The 23,840-nt window shown below is 46.6% G+C and overlaps 1 protein-coding gene across 1 annotated transcript in view; it reads right to left on the bottom strand.

The window, feature by feature from the left end:
• The window catches only part of WNT9A (Wnt family member 9A), a 56,897-nt gene that overhangs the window by 18,137 nt on the left and 14,920 nt on the right, over nt 1–23,840 (bottom strand). The gene's annotated exons all lie outside the window — the stretch shown is intronic.

The raw sequence follows: 23,840 nt of genomic DNA, 5'->3' as shown, positions 1-23,840 counted from the left end.
AGCTTTTACAAGGGAGAACAAGCTCAAAACCTAAAAAAATGACCTGAAGAAATACGTGTCCCGTTGCCTTCTCCCCCCCCGCTTCTCTGAGCACAAGGTCCTTGACTCGTACAATGTGCAACAAAAGAAGCCAGCGTACTGTTCCCGGTGTCAAGTGACGAGCTGCTGGAAAAGGACCAGGCTGGCATCGGCCCCGGGGAGCAGAGAGGCTGCAGGAACATCTGCTGGGCTCATGAGCGGTTTGTTGGCCGGGTTGCCCGCACCCCACTCTCCTGGCTCTGCCCTTTCCCGGCCAGGTGCCAGTCCACGCAGTCAATGGGAATCACTATGTAGGGTTTCGAGGGACCTGAAGACACATTTCCCCAGCCAAAAAGGAAGAATTGCTTAAAGCCAGAATTGAAAATATGCTGGAATGCTGCAATCGTGCACAGGCAAGGATGGGGATGGGTCACAGGCTCAGACATCCCCACCAGTGCAGGACCATCGGGGCAAATGGGGTGGTGGGCACGGGAGGGGAGCAGATGCTCACCCCCTTCACTGGATGCAGATGGATCCTGGAAACCCCTTAAAACCCCACCTGTCCTACAGAAGCAGTGGTCTTGTTTCTTTTTTTAATGAGGATTTCTCTCTAATCAGTGGGATGCATCGTGCCAGGAGTACAGTCCCAGAGGGCAAGCAGCTAGGATGCTTTAACTCCCAAACCTCCTCGCACAACGGGCACTAAATCCTGGCCTGAGCCACAGCCAGCAACATCCCATGTAGATCCAGCCATTACCGATGATTTAACGAGGTGAGAAAAAAATTGCTGGGTTTCGTAGCTTTTTGTTGTTTTTTTTTTATTTTTAGGGGAACAGATATAGGCAGGGAAATGTTCTCCTTCAGTTACCTTGAAAAGTGTTAGGATTTCAAGGAAGGAAAACTGCAATAGTAAAAATGAAGTCAGAGTGATTTGTGGAAAACATGGAAATGTAGTGTAGAATTTTCCCCAAAAATTCTGCCCCTCCAAAATGATGAAAACACCCAAAAGGCCAAACAGCAAGCTCCGTCTGAAGCACTGACAAATGTTAACCCTTACAGTTTTGCTCTGTCTGGACTGGGACAGAGCGTGGACTTACGCTTGACTGCTCCCCAAGGAGACAGGACATCACCCAGCCCTGGTGCCTCATTAACCAAAGCTCTGAGCAGGCTTGTTCATGAGAAAGGTGGCTTGGTCTGAGCTTCACAGCAGTAAAGAAAATCTCCAGGACATTCGTTCCTGGCCTTCATCAATACTTCTGCTCTGAAGGTTCATTCCTGCAAGCTTTCACAGTTGGCGCAAGTGATATCCTCAGCTGGCAAAGGAGAGACGGAGGCATAAAAGCATTTTCTACAGCTCCCCCTCCCCAGTTTACCTTTCCAACTGAGCAGGTACTGTTCAGCTAAATGTTCTGGAAAACATAAGCTCCAAGTATCGTGTAGCAGATGGCTATCGCAGTGAGGAGGGATACAGGAATTGATCCTATGGCCAAGACTTCTGCAGAGCAATTGGTGATTTTGAACCCCTTCCCCACCCTCCCCCTTAGGCGCTTGGCTTTGCGATACTTCAAAGCGTAGTTGCTGATAGCACAGCCCAATTGCATGTCTCTCCAAAGTGGGTCCCAGTAAGAGTCACCTAAATAAAAATACAGTAAAGAGCCAGGGATAGGATTTGTGGTGTGCAACAATGCCAGAGGACAGGCTTCCAGCAGCCACTTAGAGCTAGTGGATGGAAAGTCCTGGGAAACAAGAGAAAAATTGAAGCATTAAATGGACCAGTTGTCAGCAATGTCCATTTTCACTGCTCTGTACAAAAGCCTTAGGTAGAAGTTCACCAGCTCCGATATCTGTGACAGATGGGCCACAGCCATGGTGAGCTGGGAAAAGCTGGGCCAGCATGCAGACACCCACTTCACCCCTTCCCAAGAGAACAACCCAAAGACAAGACCCCTGCAAGAACATCGCATTGGTAAGGCAGAACACCACCTTTTTCCACCTCCTGTTTCCTGACCCAGCTCTTCCCTGCCCTCACCCATTACAGAAAAGGGGACAAGAACACCCAAACTGGTGAAAAACAAGTCTTACAATGCACACGCTGAGCGGAGACACGTCCATCGCTGCCTGGCTTATCGCTCGGACTAATTTCACTGGCTTTCAAACTGGTTTGAATCAGAGCAAAGCAAGTGAATTTGGAAAGCATCTCCAGAACAAGACAAGGAGTAAATTTAGGGGAAAGGGGCTTTTCCTAGCCAACAAGCAACGAAGCTCTTCCAGGTGAAGATGAAGACCTCCATGAGTGAGAGCAGCACACGTGCATGCACACGCACGTTTTCCCTCCCCAGCGCTGGACGCGTGCCCATTTCAGCAGGGGGGACCGATGCAGCAGCCTTAGCTCTGCACGCACGTTCCAGCGGCCTCGGGAAGAAGGGTGAGGTGGCACTTTTCAGAGCATGGCATCAATAATAAACAAGCACAGGCAGAGCCAGGGAGAGCTGGTGCCCCCACCTGAAATGCTGCCTTGGAGCTGCCACTGCATGGAACCTTTATAATCCTATAAAGCCCTTTTATGCAACCTAGGCTGAGTGAGGTCCCGTAAGGCAACGGTGTCAGAGTCGGATGCTTTCTCAGCTCCTCACAAAGACCGAGCTGTTCCTTCCAAGGAAATTTTTTGGGAAGGGGGCATGTTTTTTATTTTATACACACCCAATCCACAACTGTTGCGATTAAACTGCCAGCCAGCACTCTGTGCAATTGTATTATTTTGGATCAAGGGGGCTAAGCATGAGATGAAGGTGTGTTTGTCCACTGGGAACCTGGAGAGAGACCAAACAGGTCATTGCACACAACCCAGGAAGCTTTAACTCCCTGGAAGTTAACTCTGGCCTCTATGAGAGCAATATGAATCTACAAAGTCAAGAGACTGTTTCTGCTTCAGACTTTGACCTAATCTTCTGTGCGCCTTGCCTGACTTCTGCTCTGAGTGGCACACTTGCACCATCCAGACATCAGGAAGGACACAGTTGCTCAGTGCCGTACCCACCTAGCTGAGAGAAACCTTTGCAACATCACTTGCACTATTTTCCTTCCAAATCTCCTTCCAGTTCAATCCGTCACTAGTTTGAAGCCAGGAAACCAGAAGGTTTATTATCACCAGCTGTAAATAACAAGACATATCTGGTTTGCACATACACTGCTGGTGGCGTTCGGCTGCCTTGGTTGTGCACTTCATGTCAAACATTGCTAATTGCTTTGCTCTCCTGGAGTTCAGACTCCAATCACCCGGACTTGGGAGAGATCCCAAACACAGCCCCTGCCACAGCACAACTCACACCGATAGCTCTGCAGCCAAGTTTTATCTGTAGCACCGTGGAATTATTGTCCTTCCAGAGAGGCAATTCAAGATGGGTCCTGCTTTCAGCTCATCTCGGAAGTCAAGAGTTTTTATTGCCTCATCAGCTCACTCTTTCATCAGTGTCCCTGAATTTTCCCTCATTTAACTGGGGATTTTCCTGATGAGAATTTGAGGGGGACGAGGCAGAAGCAAGGCGCCTGCATAGGCCTGTGAGTGCGCTCTCGGTTTTGACACGCTCAAGACTTTCCTTTGCAAGTGCCGCCAGAGATGCGAGCCAAGGTGAGCTGCTTTCCTGCGAGGAAACGCCTCTGACTATACCCGCCTGGAATAACAGACCTGCTGAAATATTGCATTCCTATCCCTGCGCTTCCTTCTCTGCCGGGAGATTTATCTTTGGTACATCTGTACAAAGACTGAATTGATTCTATTTTCACTTTTTACATTAATGTTTTTCCTGCAGTATTGCTACTCTTCCAATCCTTTTTCTTCCCTTTCCACCACTTCTTTCTTTTATTTAAGAATTTTAAAAAGATTCTGAAAAGTTGACAACTTGCACGTTAATGTTCTTCACTGCAATACCTAAATTAATGACTCCATAACTTGAGGAGCCAGACTGAGTTATGCTGGACACCAGGCCTATATTATTTTTTGCATCCACCTCTCTCTCCCCAGCCATCACACTCCCACACTGTGAAGAAGCTTTCCTAAATTGGTCTACCATGGTCCCCCCATCCCACAAAGGATAATTGCTATTTGAAGTATAACAAGCCAAAAGACTAGTTATAAGGAAGAAATTTTTTTTACGCTGAGGGTGGTGAAACACTGGCACAGGTTGCCCAGAGAGGTGGCGGATGCCCCATCCCTGGAAACATTCCAGGTCAGGTTGGACGGGGCTCTGAGCGACCTGATCTAGTTGAAGATGTCCCTGCCCACGGCAGGGGGGTTGGACTAGATGACCTTCAGAGGTCCCTTCCAACCCAAACTTTCTATGATTCTATGAAAAGTCCAAGAAAACTGAATTCTACGGTGAGTGATGAAGACCTCTTGGAGCAAGAGGTGGCCATTGAAGAATCAATTATCTCATTCTGCACTGCATTGTTTGGTTTTCTTAAGTGTTCACAGGTACAAGTGCCATCATTGCACTCACACTCAACATTCTTTGGAGGAAGCTATCTGAAGAGCACTCACCAACCTCATTTCTGCTCTTCCCAGAGCTGTCAGAAGCATTGGTGGACCCCCAAATCATTTGGGATCAGAGAAGGCTTTCTCCTCTTTGCCATTAAGTAATTAGTTCTCTATTTTCTTTCTACCCCTCAAAGTCAGAACTAAGTATTTTTGCTCCCAGACGCAGTGCTCACCCCAGTGTTCAGGCATTCGTGTCTATTGTCGCCTCACTTAGACCACAAAATCCAAAGCCACAGATACTAGTTTCAAAATCCATCTGCCACTCACTGAGCTACAAAGCCAAAGGTTTCCTACTTTGGTTAATGTATACACACGCGAAAAAAAAAATCCCGTGTTCCTTTGAGTCCTTACAAAAAACACAAGGTATTCTCCAAACCTCAGCGAGGATTTCTCTGCTTCCACAACATCCTGCCATCTCAGCAAGCATTAAGTCCCTTCATGAAGATCGCTCTGTTAAAGGTATTAACTTTAGCTCAACCCTTGCTCAGTGTAGTTCTTCCACTGATATCCTCTGGCATTGTGCTGTGACATTGTGGGTGTCAAAGAAGGCATCAGGAGGAAAAGTGTTTCTCCCAGCCTGGGAAAACGTAGACCATCCAGGGCTTTACAGGACAGAGCTAAACAGCCTACACTCCACCTAGAAATCAAAAATAGCTTTGCTAAAACTCTACCCTGATACTTTGCAAGGCTTCCTCCCCTTGTCATCATCCACAGACCGCTGCCCCTTATGCACATGCTAGTTCTTTGCCTTCAAGGTCATTCCCAACCAAAACTCTGCTTTGTGCTCACCTCCTTTTTGCTCTCCATGTCATTCTCCACAATGGCATCTTGCTGTTGAAGACCATTAAACGAAGCCAAAAAAACCCACATTTGGAAACTCAAGTAACGAATACAGCTGTTCTCATCACAAGTGTGTCCCAATTGCTATTTTGATCCTTATCTTCCTCTCAGTAGCATGGTACACACACCCAGAGCTTTTCTTTAGGTGGCAACCCCTCAAATGTGGTCTTCCTCATTAGTCAATAGTGCCCAAATCTCTGTTGCAGCTTCTACTTGCAAAGAAACAAGTAACAGCCCCCACCGTGGAGACCACTACGACATCACACACTTCCACCAACACATGGCATGGGCAACAGAGCCTTGCAACCTCACTGCATGCAAGTGGAAAGCAGCCATACCCTACGCTCACGCTCCAATGGACGGCGTGTGTTTCACAGAGGGAAATGCCTTCAAGTCCTTCGTTCTGCTTCCAAGTGGTGGCAATTAAGAGGGTAGAGAGGAGAAAAGCTACAGCATGGGGGAACTTCCAACCCAATCAGATCCCACTTACCAGGGAAGGAAGCATCAGTCTCCAGACTCCTGATGAATTATGCTCAGACTTTTTTTTTTAGGAGACAAAAAGTTGTAGATTCTTGTAGGTTCCAGTCATTCAAATTCTCTTCAGTTACTCCTTCGCCTGGATAGATCTACACAGTGGTTTCCTCTGGGCTCTCTTCTCTGAGCACCTCGGGCAAGAGGATGGAGGAGTGGGCATGTAAGGATCCTGCTACACATAACTGCCAGGCTCTCGGGTCCTATGAAGAGTTACTTCCAGCATCCAGCAAAAAGAAGTAACAGCTGCTTCTGGAAGAAAGAATTTGCTGGTGCAAATCTCCAGCTCTTCCCTTTCCAACACTGCTCTCTCTCCTGAATGCTTCTAACACAGCAGCCACTCTGATCCCGAATCATTAAGCTCTTTTCAGGCCCAGGTGTTACCACAGAGATAATTTATGTCCAAGTTTCCCATTTTAGCCTTAGCTGAAGTTCACACAGAAGTCAGAGGACTTCTCCCAGGCTGCTGAACACAGCCATCCAACCAAATGAAATCCCCCCCAGGCCAGCTGTCCTGCACTGAGAAGAGAGCTGGACCCCAACACCCTTACAAAGGAGTTGTCACATCAGGTCAGAAGGGATTTTTCTGTGAATGGGGCAAGACGCAGATGATTGCCTCCCAGATACAGGATGGTTGCTGCATGTATAAATAAGCTTCCATGCAATCTCCTGCCAAAACATGCCCTCAACTTCTCCTGTACAACTTACCAAAAAACAGTTTGGCACATAGTGTATGAGGGCAAAATTTAGCAACCAAAGGAAAAAAATACTTCAGTGAATGAGCAGGGAATACGTGACTCAGTTCAGATGTGGAGGGCTGGAGATGTTCTCGTTATGGTGCATTCCTGCGCAGGACCTATGGGACCAAGGTGCCATAAAGAACAGCTATTTTTGCACTGCGGCAACCAGAAGCACCACAAGCAAATACTTCAAGCTGCTGCCGTATTTCCCACCCACGCAAGGCAGAAGACCTGCACAGGTTATGAATTACAGCTAACGGCACTCCATTTAAGTAAGGAAGCATTGCCTTCCCTTCTGCCTCCCTTCCCCCAGTAAGGAGGGCATGAACAATCCCAGAGAAACCCCACAGCAGAGGAGGGAATCAAACTTGGGTCTTTCAAGCCTTGGTGGTGTGCCTGAACCACAAGGCTGAACTACAGCTCCTCCTTCCCCCCCCCTCCTTACAACAAACCTTATTCAGGAAGTTTCCAGTCCACCAGAGCAAAAGACATTTTTATTTTAGGCAAATATCTCAGAGTTGCAGCATTAAGATTCACCAGCATGGAAACGATACAAGGAGAGGGCAAATATTAGGACCAGCTCTATAAGCGTTTGCAATACTCCCTTGCAATTCCTGTGGCTTGTGCTGAACAGTTCCCAGCACCAAACCACCTTTAGAAAACACTGCTGGTTTTTTTTTTTTTGAGGAGGGAGTGTTCGGTTTTTACAACTCAATGACTATTAGCTGCCCTTGACTGGGAGGTTCCAGGTAGCTTGGCCCCAAGAGCTGCCTGCAACCTAATTCCACTGGAACAACCCATTTTGTCCATAAGCGAGCAGCGGTGGGGAAAAGAAGCGAGGAGGGGGAGAAGAGGAGGGGAAGGTTGTTTCCTCTCCCCTTCATCCTCTCAAGAATGAAACAGCAATCAGCGAGACTTACGAAGGATTTTCAACCCAACTTAAAACCAGCCGGTGAACCACGGTGCCAGTGGAATGCACGGGCCAGGCGGCAACAGGGGCTTTCACTCCCGATTTAAGACGGCATTAGCTTTGCCCTTGGCAGCCTGTGCTAGGAATTACCCCCCCCCGCCGGCGCCCCACTCCCCAGCTGGACAGCTCCTGGACCCCCGCCGGACCCCCACCCTGCAATCCACTGTTGCTCCTTATCCCGGCCACTGCTTATTTTTATTTAAATGTTTTTTTTTCAGCTTAACATCATTTCTTTTGGCGTGGGTCCCACTAGACTGTAGGCAACGTGGGGCTGGGAGTTTTGGTGCAGGGAAGCAGTAAGTGGGGAGCAATGCCATGGAAGAAGATGCAGAAATAAGCTCAGAGAAAAAAAAATAAAAGGCTTGGTTTAACCTGTTTAGCTCCCCGTCACGTGGAGGGAGGAAAGAGAAGTTTTCAGAATATTTTCCGTAATAAATTGGTGAGAGATGCACACATGCACAACATACCTATGCCCTATAGTAACACCTCCTTGCAGCAGGAAGACAAAACTACCATAGGGTGGGGGTTTTTTGATTGTTGTGGGTTTTGGGTTTTTTTTCATTTGTTTGGGGTTTTTTTGTGGGTTGGGTTTTTTTGAGGGGGGAGGGTTTTTTGGGTTTTGTTTGTTTGTTTTTACATTGATGAAAATCCTGCCATCCCAGGATCTCAGATCCCTGCTGCAGTAAAAAACAACTCAGCTCCATCCCTGACAAAAGGTTAGAGTAGTTAATTTAAATCTAGAATTGGGCCTAAGAGCTCTCCATGACATAGAAAACAAGGGACATTTCTAGATCACGCTTATAGAAAATATACATAACCGTCCCCGTCCCCCCCCATCTTGCTTTTGAATTGTTTCTGGTGGGCTTGAGGACCAGAAGACCACAGATGTAATGGATGACACAAAGGAATACAGCAGAAGAATTTATACCAGATTTTAAAGACAGCAGACCAAAGGAAATGGGCCAGGTGCTCAATGACATGATTTTTCTTGCAACAAAGAGTTGAGCCATATGCAGACTCTGTTACATCAGCTCCTACCATGAAGCCCGAATTCCTAAAAGCCAGCAAGCCGTCTGTGCTATAAGCCTGCACCAATAGTTTTGTTCTTCTGTTCCAAGCAAAGTCAATCCAAGCTCATAGTCTCTCGGTAGCTTTCCTTGTCTGGGGAGAGTTGCATGTAGCAAAGGATATTTAGCATTTGAAATCTAAACAAAGAAGACCAAAAAAACCCATAGATGTTTGTTCGTTGTGCTTTTTGCACTGCTGCTGCTTTTTATCTATTCCAGCAGGTTTACAAAGGCAGCATCGGAAAGCGTCACACATGGGGTAAGGGCGCTCCTTCACGAGGGCAGTTCCAGTTCCCTAAACACCTCCCATCCATCCTTTGGCTCTTTACGGCTCAGGCTACTGACACAAAGCCTAACCAAGCCCTGCAGATCTGCCCGAGGCTGGGGGCTCCACAGGGAGCACTTTCCTCAGGGCGATGCAAGGATCAGACCTGCTGACTCAGGCCAGGAGCAGCATTAAAAAAAAAAGCAATAAATGCTAGACACTCTGAGAATGGAGCCTTTTTTCCAAACAGCACATCATTAAACCACAAGGTTCATCGCCACCGGATGTTGTGAAGCCCAAATATAGGAAAAGATTCCAAAAGGGATTAGACAAATTCAGGAAAGGGAGGTTCACCAAGGTGGGTGATGAAACATGAGGGCTTGAACGCAGCCTCTGGCTCAGGAAGCCTCTAAACCACTGACTGCCAGGAGCGAGCAGGACACCAGGAGACACTTCACTTGTCCCACTTCTCCTTGGCTTCCCCAGATGTCTGTGCCTGGCTGAAGAAACCTTTGGTTTGACCTCACGTGGCAGTAGTTATGTTCTCAGCACCGAGACAGGCACTTGTAAGATGCACTGCAGGACCTTGCTTTGGCTGCAGCATTTAACCCACCTGCACTCTCCAACCCTTTGGATGACAGCAAGAACCGACCCAGCGGCGTCAATCACACCCCACACCCTAACACTTTGCAACACTGGGTTGATGGGTTCATGGAGCCAGAGCACCCCGCTCTTTCCTCGGAAAGGCTTATTGCTGCCACACTCTCTCTCAGCGACCCCCACCTCCGCGGTCCCAGCAGCAATCCTGCCACGTCCCCAGCAAGCCTCCCACCCACGGCAGCCCTCAGCACGCCGGGACGTGGGCATGCCTCGCACGGCTCCAGCGACAGCGCGGCCAGCCATGTATTAGTGTCAGTCCCTCCCACCCGCCCCTGCCAGGGAACGCATCTGACTTTGTAATGAATCACCCATTTGTCTCCCTAACACCTCAGCCAGCCCTTTTGTTAAACCTTTATCTCCCAAATTTAACAGCTCCGCAGCACGCATCATACAGCGGGACTTGGCCTCTCCCTTTCCCCCCTCCACCAGCCCGTCTGTCAGATAAATCGTGCTGTCCCTCCCGAACACTGCCCTGTCTGTTCTCTGCAGATGCTGCAGTTACATAGCTGCCCTTGCCCAGACCGCAGAGATTGGCAGCCAGGGAAGAAACTCCTTGGAACCAAGGCAGCAGCTTCCCTCACTGCCTGGAGATATCCCTACGCACACACACACACTCAAGCAGCTAAAGAGAAAAGTAAAGGTTACTCTCCAGACAACACAAATCTCAGAAGCTGGGGGGGGGGGGGGGGGGTTTGAAATTGAACCTTTGAAGGAAGCACAGTGAATGCAAAGAGCTCCTTGAGTTCGCTGGGACAGACAAACAACTGGAGAATGAGCTTCCTCCTGCTTCCCCAGCACTAGCTTTTATATTCAGGACCTGGAGGTCCCAGCTAGAGGCAGAGATTGTCTCCTAAAATCCACTTCTGGACAAATGACAGCTTCTAGAAACAAGCGTGCAGATTCAGGCAGAAGGGGGGGTTTCACCTCCCCCTCCCCTCAAAACATTTTACCCAGCCCCTATTTTATATCACACGGAGGTCAGCTCATGGAGTGTTTAGATGGTTGGGCGGTTTGACACATCATCTGATCTATTTTGGGAGCAGTTTACGGCTCTGCAATTCCTCCCCTGCACAACAGCGATAGCTTTTCCACTCTAATGTCATATTATCCTCACGGCAGGTTTAAAAACTAAACAGGTGAAAAAACAAGCTTTCTGGGCACCAGAGAGAGCAAGATGCATGAGAGAGATTATGGTGATGGGATGGTACAAGTTTATCCTCATTCTGAGCCCCAACAGAATGAACTATGAACATAGAGGCTGGTTCCTTACAAAACTCAACAGAAGGATACTCAAAGGCTCTCGCATAAAGGTCATCCCATGACAAAAGGTGTCTCATTAATGTCTTTCTGAAGGAGCTTTGCAGTCCTGAGGTTTTACAAGCCTCAGATGAAAATTCAATGGTCAGATCTCCAGCTAAGCAAACTAGCTCTGGCAAAGGTTTCAAACTCAGATAAGGATAAGCCACCAGTGCAGGAGATTACATTCTCACTGATGATTTAGCCCGGAGAAAAGGAGGCTGAGGGGAGACCTCATCGCTCCCTACAACTACCTGAAAGGAGGTTGTAGCGAGGGGGGGGTCGGTCTCTTCTCCCAAGTCAATAGCAATAGGACGAGAGGAAACAGCCTCAGGTTGCGCCAGGGGAGGTTTAGATTGGACATGAGGAAAAATGTCTTTACTGAAAGAGTGGTTAAACCTTGGACCAGGCTGCCCAGGGAAGTGGTGGAGTCCCCATCCCTGGAGGTATTTAAAAGACGAGTAGATGAGGCACTCAGGGACATGGTTTAGTGGGTGGTGGTGTTGGGTCGACGGTTGGACTCAGTGATCTTAGAGGTCTTTTCCAACCTTAATGATTCTATGTATCCTAGAACAGGTTCCCATGAAGCCAAACATCACAAACCTTACTGTCTTCTGCTCCAGATGCAAGGGCACTGCATGGTCCTTCCCTCACTTCCATCCATTGATCAACATTGCTCTTTCCCTCAATCTCCCCCAGCACCCCAGAACACCACTCCTTCACACCACCATTTATCCCAGCAAGCGGAAGAGGGAAAGGACAATGTGAACATCTGCCATCAGTCTCCCGATGCCCATACACCACCGTCAAGAAAGGACCAAGGTCCCACACCATTATAGGAACGGTGCAACCCTTCTCCAAAGGACTGAATCCATGCAGAGTTTTGTGGAAGGGAAGCAGATGCTGTAAGAGTGGCTAATCACAGGTGATGAATAAATTGATATTCCTAGCCAAGATGTCTTTAACAGACCTGTGCTGCTGGCAGGACCCTCACTTACCTTTTGAAGGTGACTGGACTACAGAATATCGGCAAAGACCTCAGCCAGACCTACCTTTGCCAACACTTCAGGTGAACACACTCAGAATACTTGGCGACTTCAGCATATACATCTTTTTTATGATATTATATAGCGTTTATATGAACAAAGAGTCATATTAACTAAAGTACTACAGCCCAGGGAGACCCAAAGCTTTATTCCGAGTGCTGCTTAGCAGACAGGACTGCACATCATCCATTTTCAAAGCAACGCATCTGTGCTCAGTAATTAAAAAAATCCTTTATGCATTGTATTAAAAAGGCATGTGGGGCACAGTCAACCAACCAGTATTAAGGAAAGCATTTCCTTCCTGTATTGATCATCCATCCATCCAACTAAGTTGCATTAAAAAGGCAGGGGGGAGGACAACAAGCCAAGTGTTATACATAGCAAATTCTGATTAGATTATGAAACTTTAAGAAGATCTTAACAAGTGGACAGTGTGCATTTTACATAATTAGCTTGTTACTTATAAATGCCTTCCATAATGCCAATGGCAGATTTTCACCACCTAAAATAGCCTAAAGCTGTTGGATTCAAGAACTCCTGCAATCCCAATTTAGATCAACCGAAATACAGAAACCACGAGGTGGTTTCGTTACACCAAGATTAAGAATTGAATCGGCTCTTGTGTGCCTGGATGTTGGAAGGGGTAAAAGATTACAGAGGAAAAAGACATTATGTCACACTGCACCTCGCCAGCCCAATCCTCACCAAATGTGAAAGCTGTTCTTCACAACATTTTGACAGGTTCCAAGTTACTTTAGGGGGAATAGAGCCTCACTTTAAGACTGGACATAAAGATGCAGCATTGTGGGATGCATATATCCGTATTAATTCAACAGAACAGTTCCCCAGCTCCATGAGACATATGCTTCATGAAGCTGGGACTGTTTCACCTCGATTCCAGGAAATTCAGAGAAGGCCTCGAGTTACAACCGCTGCCTGTAAAACATGACCTCAGAAGTAGCAAGCCAGGTGAGGGTGCCATTTGATTTTCAAGTTGCTCATGCTTGATAAGGAAGTCCAAACAAATGCAGAGCTACACAATGTTATTCCTACGCCAATCCCTACACCGTGCTTTCCCAGTGCCTGCAGACATGCTAGAAAGCATCTTGAGGAAAAGTTGTCTCACGGGAAGAGGATCTACAGGCTTAGAGTTATCCCAGCATGCAAACATCATCCAAGACATCATCAACCACTTTGTGCAAGTTCCCATTTTCTAAACCACCCACCAACAGCTAGCAAAACAAGCAGAGCAGAAAGACAGTCCTTAAATCATTGGATTTACCCACAATACCTTGGAGGTAAGCTATGAGCTCTGTGGGTGCATTACTACATGATGCCCTGTCTCCACCTACTGAATAGCATTAAGAGATATATAAAGATGCCATGGTGTAGCATTGAGTATGCCATTTCAGTATGTCATATAATGGCCATTTCCAAGGACTGAAGGGGAAGATGGTGGCCATGTATCTAATGCAGCTTACAGCCCCAGAGAACTTGCAGAAAAAGGAAAATACTTCCCATTTCCCTTTGTCTTAATAGTTTTATTCCTTAGACCCCAGAGATGTCATTGGGTCCACTCTCCTCAACAAATCTACAGCACAGGATTTGAGTCTTTTCCTTTAGAAAGCTTATCAAGTTACAGCTGAATGAATGGCATAAGGTCTCAGCTGACTGTAAAAAACTGTAGCGATGTCCCATTAATCTACACATTTGGGAAAAAACAACAGGAAAGAACAAAAACCAACCAGTGTACTTTCTGCGCTCAACTCTACAAGAATGACCCAGGTTGATACCCTGTCTTACAGAATAAATTGTTTGCGTGGTCTGAAAATACATGATCCGTCGCCCAGTCCAGGGCCAGATGATCAATTTTTCCCCAGATTCACAAAGGCATTTAGCTGACATCTCATTTCAAATAATTATGATCCCTGAACTCCTCTAGAATTCAGAATGCTTTAGAGTCCATAGGTGAAACAGATGAAGAGATTTGAAAGTTTTGTATCTAAATTATTCCTTGTGAACTCTTTTGAGAACTAGAAGTGGAAGAAGTGAAAAGAACAAAATTGTTATATACGAATGACTTGCAATTCAGCCACTCAAGGGCCAGGAAACATCAGCATAATTATGTGTATGCATTAGGAAATCAATTCTATCTAAAAGAGTTGTGACCACATTCCGCAAAGGCGCACTGCATGAGATAGATACTTTTCCAAATTCCCACCTTGTCTTCATTCCCTCAGGACAACTAGATGGAAAGGAGACAGGTGACCACGGGAAGAGCAAGCTATGATCCTATAAGTATCATGTTGGAGAATTAAAATCCATTCTAGCAGGGCCATGCTAGAAGGCAAATTCAGTCAAACAGCTTTTGCAGTGGTTCACAAGTCATTAGCATGCCTCATTTTCCAGGTACTGAGTCTTTGGGTTCCCCTAGTGACGACGACAAAACATGGGATGACCTATAATAATTCTAAATACTCAGAAGTAATAAAAAGACAGCTGACTTTCAGCATCAGAAGGGATGTTGTAGATAAGTGGACTCTTGATAGCTTTCTGAGCTCTGCGTCTCAGACAGCATCTTGAAAACACCCACAAGAACAAAATGTGTTTTCCTTCCGAGTACAGAACCTGGATAATGTGTTCTAGAGAAGCCTCGGGGCCATGCGGTTAATGAGAACGGTAAAGAGAAATATTTAGTAATTGCCCATTCACTGAAAGAGGCAAGGATTTTGCAGAACAAAACTTGCATGCAGTCACAAAACAAAACTCTATTGCAGTGTGCGTGCACAGAGGAGATGATTTAGGTTACTCACACAGCTCACCTCTGAAGTTTCCCAAATTAAACTATGAAGCCTTACATTAGCAGTAGTTGCATGTTAAAAGGTATCTCCAGATGCTTTAGGCGCTGGCGTTAAATCACACTGCTTCTGGATTCACAGGCAGACACATTTCAGTAGTCCAGCTCAGTTTTCACATGCATTTGCCAGAAACTATTCAGCATTACAAGGGACAGGCAAATTCCAGAGACTCCAGCCTATACCTGGGGGGGTATATACATCAGGGAAATCCTGTGGCACGTATAAACAATCAGATAATAAATCTGTTTGTGACAATGCTTTAGCGCAGGTGGAATTTGTCTGACATGGAAATACTACAAACAGGAAAAGAAAAATTAAAGACTACATTGGGCATATTCTGTGAGCTTTGCTGTAAGTCTTCATGAACAACCTGTATCTTCCTTTTCAGTTTAGCCCTTCATATCCTAACATGATCAGTAATAAAGAACACTGAGAACCCCCTCCCTGAACTACTCCATCAACAGATGCTCATTAGAGCTACTCACAACCACAGCGGCTCCAGCCTGAAATGAAGTTTCCATCTGTCTTCAAAACGCACGTGGGCTTGCTTTACAATTCCCACATCCCACCTCTTGCAGTGGGTCTGGAGACTGAGTCATCATCCCCAGGATGATACAGGGCACAACTACATGGAACCTATCAGAATTAGAGCCAATAGGCTAAAAAAAAAAATCAGAAAGATCTAACTTAACTTCCAAGTGTCAAAGGTGCTCAGCTATTCAGTGAAATCTCAAACTATAAACAGTGATACTGGAGCAAGAGTACAGGCTTGTGTTCCCAAGAAAAGAAACAACTTGCCTATGAATAACCAGCAGATTTTCTCACCGTACGCAAGAAGCAGGACCAGAGCTGTCTGCTCAATGCTAGATAACATGCAGAAGACAAAAGTCAGGGCAAAAGAAGTTAAAAGCTAGCTGGCTGAGCCACCAACTGTACCCTGCTTGCACTCCAATTGTGAGTCGGAGTTGGAGCTCACTCCAAGCGTGAGTTATGTTTTCCCTTGAATCCTGTGGCAAAGCATATTTGAAAGGAGGGGTATGAATGCAAGTTAAAGGGAAATAATTAGGAGATTCAAGGAAGTTTTAAGTTTAAACAGATACATAAGCCAAGATAAGATCTCTTTGGCCTCTTCTACAAACCTGAACTAGAATTCCCAGCGCTTTAAGCAAATCACTGCAAAACAGCATTGCTGAAGCAGCAGCTGAAACCCTATAGCACTGCGACAAAAACTTGGCTACGTCCTTCTCTTAGGTTTTGCGTCCTTCCCTGGTAGACGGTATCACATTCCCCTTCCCCTTTCTTCATCTGCACTTGAGACTTTCCAGTTGGCCCCGTGTCAAGAAAACTGTCCCACCCCCAGCCTTGGTCTCTCATCCCTGCAAGAGCGTGTGCCTTCTGCCAAGCCTTCCACTGACCTCCCCGGCTCCCTCCAGCCCTCCCTGAGGTTATGGAGGCATCCAGCATCCCCTGACCTGCATCCTCAAGGGACTCTAACCCACAAGTCTCACACCTCACTTCCTTGAAACCCCCCCGCGAGCATGGGTTACACTTGCAATTCTGCAGGCTGAACCACAGGAACAAGAGTGGCAGGATCTCACTTGCTTTGCCAGCTTTCTCTCCACCACAATCCCCAGAGTGACATTTGTTTTCTCGGTGGTGGAGAAAGGAATCCCTCTAGTTTACCCCTCTGCAGCCCCAAAATAGCAGTGGTTGAAAGTGTCCCAACAGCATATCACTTGCATGCACAGCTGGAGCAATAAGCAATACTGAAAATAAAGTCAGGGAAAGACATTTTCTTTTATAGCAAAGGAACAACCGGGAGCCATTCACTTTTTTCTTGTTACAGGCTGACTAGCAGGTCTCAGGACAGAAGGGAGCAAGAATAACCCATCCTAGCACGCAACTATTGCTATTACTTATCATCAAAACCACTATTTGTATAAGCTTATACCAATTCATTTCTTCCACCCTTTGTCAAAGAGTTTAAGCACTCGAGACTAGTTTCCCATGCTCATGATTTCCCACCCAACTTTCTCCCGAAGGATATCCATGTTGATAGTCGTGATATTTCAATAACAAACTCTGATCTATTCTGGAGCTGTCAAGAAGCAAAGTCAATTTTATCAAAGCAAATGGCAGCTTCAGGGAGGAAAGTTCGGCCCAAATAACACAGAGGTGAGAGGAAACCTTTCTACCAGAGCTCTCTAACATAATTTCTTTGTGAATCAAAAGCATTCTTCACACTGGAATTTTCCTCCAAGTTGAAGAGGGCTTGCAACTAATTTTAAAAAACCCTCCAAGTTTCCAAAGTATTTCAAGTGATAAAACCAAAGTTACAGCCTGAAAATAAATCATAACAGTAATATGCGCACACTTGAGAGAAAAAAAAACACAGATATAAACCTACACTGGAAAAATCTTACACTTAGTGCAGCCAAAATGCCAGTTGATACATGTCACATTTGGGCGCTCTAGGCAACGCTATCACAATGGCTAATACAGGCAGGCAGAGCTCCAAGATGAACGTCCAAAGCCCAAGAGGACACACAGATGCTCCCTGGAGCCTTAGAGAACAGTGATGGCATCTCAGGCCTTTTGCTGAAGCTTTCACACACGTTTAGCATCTTGAGCAGCAGAGCAAGTCGAAGCAAGGCTACGACCTTTCAGACGCTGTTACCGGCTAATCCTTCCTGAAAGAGGGCCTCGGAAAACATTTAGATTGAAGTATCCATGAGATTAAGATGTTTATCCAACTTGTATTTTGCACATTTGTGATTTCAGTGCCTCCTGGCTGCAAGAGCTCAGGAGGACCAAAGGCCAAGAAAGAAAGAGAACAACTCAGGCAAAGGGAAAGGATAGCAACGCTAACAAATGCTTTGTATGTTTGCTAGAAACCTGTCATCAGTCTGGAAATAAAAGAGTAAAACAAAATTAGGGGAGATTTTTCCCCAGATGGAAATAACCTTGTGCGGCTGAGTTGACAGATCTATTGGGCAAAACAAGAACTAAGAGCATAACATAAGAGGTGCTCCCTGCTAAGATTTTCCAGGTGTTTATATCTGGCTTCAGCCAGGAGAAGTGCCATGAACCCCTTAAGATCACCCCCAGCCTATCAACAGCCCAAAGCCATGTCAGCACAAATGCTAAGAAGGAGGTCAATTAAATCCTGCTGTGGCTGGAGATACTGCGCTAGCGACCGCATCCAGAGATGAGGTTCTTCCCTTCTCCCACCTCAAACTGGAAGGGAGTTTGGCACTAGAGTCCCCATGGGGAAACCTCACGGAGACACTCAAATCCCTGGAAGATGCTGCTGACCCTTTCCAAACACAGCTCACAGCATGGGAACAGAGGTCTCCAAAGCAGCTTTGGCCACATGCCACAGAAAAACATGCTTTATGTGACTGCAAAGTGGAGAAGAGTTTAGGTAATTAACCAGACGGGAGAATGAAGACACAGCAGTAACACAAGAAGGATCCTCACAATGCACACAGAGCGAGGAGGACAGGGGTTTATGGCAAGACAACAAGTAAAAGCCTTTGTAACTCAGTTTGCCACCTTCATCCTAGAATAACTATCATTTGCAGAGGGCACATAACACAAGCTTGCAAACTCCAGGCTTAGGAAGCTCACATCAGATCTTTTTGGTCACAGATGATGATACATCACTTTTCTCCACCACAGCAAAGCCTCACCAAGCTACAACTGTGCTAGAGAGTCATGCCTTTGAGTAGGATACTGCATGGCAGGAGTTGCATGAGGGTAGGGGATAAGTTATCCAGTGATTCTGTGAAGTTTCTGGGCTAAATATCTACTGTGGCTCATTTAGGATGTTGGTGAGCTGGTCCTGGGCAAGGATCATAGAATCATAGAATCATTCAGGTTGGAAAAAACCTCTAAGATCATTGAGTCCAACCGTCGACCCAACACCACCATGTCCACTAAACCATGTCCCCAAGTGCCTCATCTACTCATCTTTTAAATACCTCCAGGGATGGGGACTCCACCACTTCCCTGGGCAGCCTGGTCCAAGGTTTAACCACTCTTTCAGTAAAGACATTTTTCCTCACGTCCAATCTAAACCTCCCCTGGTGCAACTTGAGGCCATTTCCTCTCGTCCTGTCGCTTGTTACTTGGGAGAAGAGACCGACCCCCACCTCGCTACAACCTCCTTTCAGGTGGTTGTAGAGAGCGATGAGGTCTCCCCTCAGCCTCCTTTTCTCCAGGCTGAACAACCCCAATTGCCTCAGACGCTCCTCATCAGACTTGTTCTCCAGACCCCTCACCAGCCTCGTTGCCCTTCTCTGGACACGCTCCAGCACCTCGACGTCCTTCTTGTAGTGAGGGGCCCAAAACTGAACACAGTGTTCGAGGTGCGGCCTCACCAGGGCCGAGTACAGGGGCACGATCACTTCCCTACTCCTGCTGGCCACACTATTGCTGATACAGGCCAGGATGCCATTGGCCTTCTTGGCCGCCTGGGCACACTGCCGGCTCATGTTCAGCCGGCTGTCGACCAGCACCCCCAGGTCCTTTTCCGCCAGGCAGCTTTCCAGCCACTCTTCCCCAAGCCTGTAGCGCTGCATGGGGTTGTTGGTCCATGAGGGACCATGGATGGTCCCTCACAGTTTTATGTTCCTACACGTTTGGTCACATCAAATGGGTGAGTTCATCAATGAGGGGAGAGAATTTCAGGACACCACTGGACACCCCCTAGGCAAGTCTTTACAGTCTCCCCAGAATAGTCTTCACTGGTTTCACGCTGAAGGCCCCAGAGCTTGTGAGGCAGGTTTAATTTTAGAGCACACTCATCGGATTTGCTTACATAATTTTCTTGATTTGGAAGGCTTTTTATTTTCCTTAGTGAGAAAAGCTGTCCAAATTTATCACGTTAAGCAGGGGGCTGCTTGCCCATAAGGATCTTAAAATACATTGGCTGCGATTTTCCTTTTAAAATTTGCATATCACAATTAGGGCAATATGGAATTAGAGCAGCTTTAAGAAGTGAGGTGGGAAAGAAACCATTAAAAAGGACAAATCCTTACCAAATTATACTGGCATCTAAATGCAATAGCCCACAGGGTGTCCAGAGGCTGCTGAAAACAGGGCAGCAAGAGATCAAGAAATAGTTCCAGTCTGAACCCATTAAGCAGGATGTATAAAGATCCCACAATAGGGATTTTTATCGATTTTAAGAGTTTTCGGTGATTTTAAGAGAACACCATCGTTCTGTTAAAGGTACATTTATAGGTACCAGAGAAGACATTGGCCTCATCATCTAACTGGAGAAGAGCTTAGTCTGCAAAGAAATCTCTCCTTTGGTTATCCTGTAAACCAGTCCTTAGAGCTGCAGAGGCAGGACTTGGTAGCAGCCTAGATACTGCTCCAGATTTAGTTCCGTTCAGCTCCTCCACCCAGCCCCCCCCGCCTAGTCACCACTCGATTACAGCAAGAATTCAACTTCTGAGGTTTGTACTTACCAACCTGAAATCACAAAAAGCCATAAAACTCTTACACCAATATCTCACTTGATCCATTACTCCCAGTTTTGACACTGCTTAGCTCATTTTTGTAGACGGAAGCTGGGCACCTTCTACAACAGATACTTTCCAACCCTATGGACAAGTTGCAGCAGTAGAAAGGAGGAGTCATTTACACAGCCTGAAAACAAAGCAAGGAAACCCCACAGACCCCATGAATGCCACAGGCCAGCATCCCTCAGACTGCAAGCTCACAGGAGGGAGTATTCAGTTCAGATGTTGCCAGATTTCTTCCACCTACTGAAAACCCATTTTAAGGGCTGCTCCAGCAGGTCCTCTACCATTCTGCCCAACGGTTATAGCAACGCACAATGGAAGAAGTCGCATCTCAAGCGGAATCATTTCATTTGGGTCCAAAAAATGCAGCTCACAGGTCTACGCAGGTTTTGCATTTAGGTTTCCAGCACTCCTGACTACTTACAAGAGTAGCCCTGGAGCTCCCTGCCACCACCCTGGGAAGCCCCAAGGCTTGGAAAGCCAAACTCTGGGTTGCTCTTTGGTGCAAGCAATTCCCACTTCACAAAGGCAGCTCATTAGCCTCCCTCCTTTAGATGATGGTTACAAACTCAATCAAATGCCAGCTGCCTTCAATCACTGAAGTCTGAGGTCTTTTGGCCACAAGCTTTGAGTAAGGGGGACACCCCCAAGATAGAGGCAGGAGACTAATTAGCTAAAGCAGAGCCTCACCTCCAACTTGCTACACAGAGGGATGGCAATTCCTCCAGGAAGCTGGCCTCCCTTTTCTATTAGGGTGCCTTTTCTCCCAGCACCTGCAACCCTACTTGTTGTCTTCTACTGAAAAGCCTACTTTGTACAAGCATGGCCTCAGAGAGGTCTTCAAAGAGCTGTCCTGGAGGGGTCCCCCACGCTTGTCCAGGCACCCCTAGGAGAGGAAGAGGTTTTGCAGATGGCAGTTTGGCAGGATGTATTAATGCACCTCTTCATAGATCATGAGGTGGAAAGACAGCATCATCCCCAAGTAAAAATTTACACCTAGGTGAAACATCTCCTTTCAGTAAGATCTTGGTGTTTTCTCAGGAGTGAAGTTACAAGTTTGCTGCTTACACAAGAAATGATGTGCAGTCAAGTTCTTCTCAGGACTGCCCGGAGCAATAGTCCCCAGAAAAAAAAAAATCTTAAGAGATGCTAAAGATGAGGTTAATGGCCTCATGTCTTAAAGGAGGAAAAACCATCACCTCATGGTGCTCAACTCATTAGGGCTTGCCACCAAAACCTAGCAAGACAGACATCTTGGCTCAGGTAATTAAAAACCTAAGGATATAATAAATGTATAGGACTGGGTTTTTTCCCCATAGTGGTAGAGAATACTCGAGTATTGCTTTTTGAGGGTATTCTTTGAGCAAGAATAAGAGAAAAAACCCTCCCAGGACCTGGCCACTGATTTACATTACCGCTCCAGGAAACTTAGCCAGAGAAACCAGATTTAATGCGTAACTTCATCAGCAAACATCCATGTTGTCATTGTTTGTGCCCACCTCATAACCAAGCCTGAAGAAGGCCAGGGACTGAAGAGCAACATGGTGATGTTCTTCAGCCATGCACAAGCTGCTAGAGAGAGGGAAGGAGGAGTTCCTTGGTGGTAAGAAAATAAGATGAAAATGGCTTATGGCTCAGCCAGAGAAATTTCCATCACCTGTTAGAGGAAAAGCTTTATTACTAGGAAGCAAAGCACTGATAAAAGCGGCCAGGCTCACAGCAGAGCATCTTTCGTGGAGCATTTGAAATGTTGGCGTGGGAAAGTGTCTGCCAGCAATTGTTCAGACACTTGCAAATAGGGGCCTTTCCAGATCCATTTTATAATCCAGCCGTGGTGGGCTGCTGTGTCTTTCCACCTCTGCTCCCCAAAAATAAAACCCAACAGACCCTGAATGGTTAGAAAGGAACCGCTGGCAGCTTTGGGCATGCCTCTCCTCCACCATCCTCATGGCTGTAAGCAAGATGCAGGCTTTGCATAGCAGCACAGTGGGTCCTTTGAGGGATTTCAGAGCTGCAGCATCAAAGCACAGAGCGGTCTCACAGCCTGGGCGCAGCAGGGCAGCAGCATCCACGTCCCGTTTGTGTGCAATGCCTGTTCCGTTCTCCACAGCCTGCAGGGCACAGGGGACTTTTCATGAAAAACCTGAGCTAAAGAAACTGAAAGTTTGTTTCCCCCCCCCCCCCCCCCAAAAAAAAAAGCTCATATAGCTGCCAGCTGCTCCTGTGACCACCCAAACTGCTCACCTATTTCTTAAGCGATGCTAAACTAAGTAGAGGAGCTGAAACATCATAAGCAGGGGGACATGCAAGGAGGGGAGAGTGAAGTTAGAGAGCTATTAGCAAAATAAACCTTTGCTCTGGCAGGCTGAAGAAGCAGTACCAGGAGCAATGTTGGCACTCATTTCAGTCACCAGGTTTAACCCTCCCTTTCCTCAGCCACCACCCCTGTGAAAGATGGCAAAGCCGTGCCAAATAGCCATCCCTTCCCCAGTCTGCTGGCAGTCGCTCAGCAGGGATTAAATTTGAGCCCAGAGCAGCAAAACAGGGCTCTCAGGTAAAGCCCAAGGAGTCAGGACGGTATTAAATCAGCTAAAGGACTGCAGGGATACAGGCAAGGAGATGGAAAGCCTCATCTGCAGAGGGGGTCAGTGCTACTACCTCTCCCCTTCGGAAAGCAGAGCCAAAATGTTTACAGTCAATATAAAGGAAAAAAAAAATATGTTGCGAGCATTTTCCCCCCCTGCTCAGGGATCTTCCCCTCACCTGGTGCTGGCAGGATTCCCCTCTTCTCCCCAATACACACATCATCTGACACTTAAAACACAGAAGAAAGCCCCTGTCCTGCCCGCCTCTCTCCAAAACATGAATTATCCTGCTCACTTGCCCAGAGCGTCACAGATGTAATGACTATTTTTCACTCAAGGTTCAGGGAAACAGAGGCCAATCTTGCACAACCACAGCTCATCTTCAACTGGAGAGTTAAATTACTGAGCTATGAGGATGAATGCACTGTTGGTGAAGTACTCCCGTTTTATCCAGTGAGTTAAGGACAACAGAGAAAAACTGGTGTGTGACTCACTGCCCTGCATTTTTAAGTGAAAAAGCAAAGAGCTTGGTTTGAAGAATTAAAAAAGCAAGAAGTGGAAAAGAAAAAAGAGTGAAAAAAACCAAGAGAGCAAACACCTCTAAAACACCCCGGCTGGGCAATTTTAAGCACTGAATCAGCAGATGCAGGAGCTCTTCACAGGAGCTGGTTCACGCATTAGCCTAGGTAATGTGTTTGCAGCTTTGTATCTGAGAGGCTGCCTATATTAGTCATCTGTAAGGGGACACTTCAGCAATGCTAACTGGAACGAACTGAGCACAGGAATGCAACGTGGGGTGGTTAAACCACATCAATTTTGAAGGAGTGCCTCCATACAAGGCTCTAAAGTGCCCTTAATTCAGTTTAGCCTGATTTGCATTGAAATCAAGTATGTTA

Source organism: Aptenodytes patagonicus, chromosome 2, assembly GCF_965638725.1.
Source record: "Aptenodytes patagonicus chromosome 2, bAptPat1.pri.cur, whole genome shotgun sequence".
Classification (NCBI taxonomy): Eukaryota; Metazoa; Chordata; class Aves; order Sphenisciformes; family Spheniscidae; genus Aptenodytes; species Aptenodytes patagonicus.
Note: the sequence above shows the minus strand (reverse complement) of the source record. Positions and strands in the feature narration are given on the sequence as shown.